Raw genomic sequence first — 308 nt, forward strand, 5'->3', positions numbered from 1 at the left:
CAAAGTAGTACTACAAAATTAAAATAAAACTCTGTCTGTATTACTAAATGTGAACTTTGAAGGGCACCAACGTTAAGCTAAGCAGGGCTGTATGTAACAAAGTACCAGCATCCAACTAGGCTGGAGAGCCACAGTCCAGTCATTTTGAATAATGTGTCCGGGTTTCAGGTGGACTGAAACCCGGACACATGAATCGAAACCCGGAGGTAGCAACCCTACTGAGACAGAATGAACAACCGGGTAGGACACTGGGACAGCGCCTCCAAACAGGGACAATCCCAGTCAAACTGGGACTTCTGGTAAGCCTA

This window comes from Bombina bombina, chromosome 5 (genome assembly GCF_027579735.1).
Source record: "Bombina bombina isolate aBomBom1 chromosome 5, aBomBom1.pri, whole genome shotgun sequence".
Taxonomy (NCBI): Eukaryota; Metazoa; Chordata; class Amphibia; order Anura; family Bombinatoridae; genus Bombina; species Bombina bombina.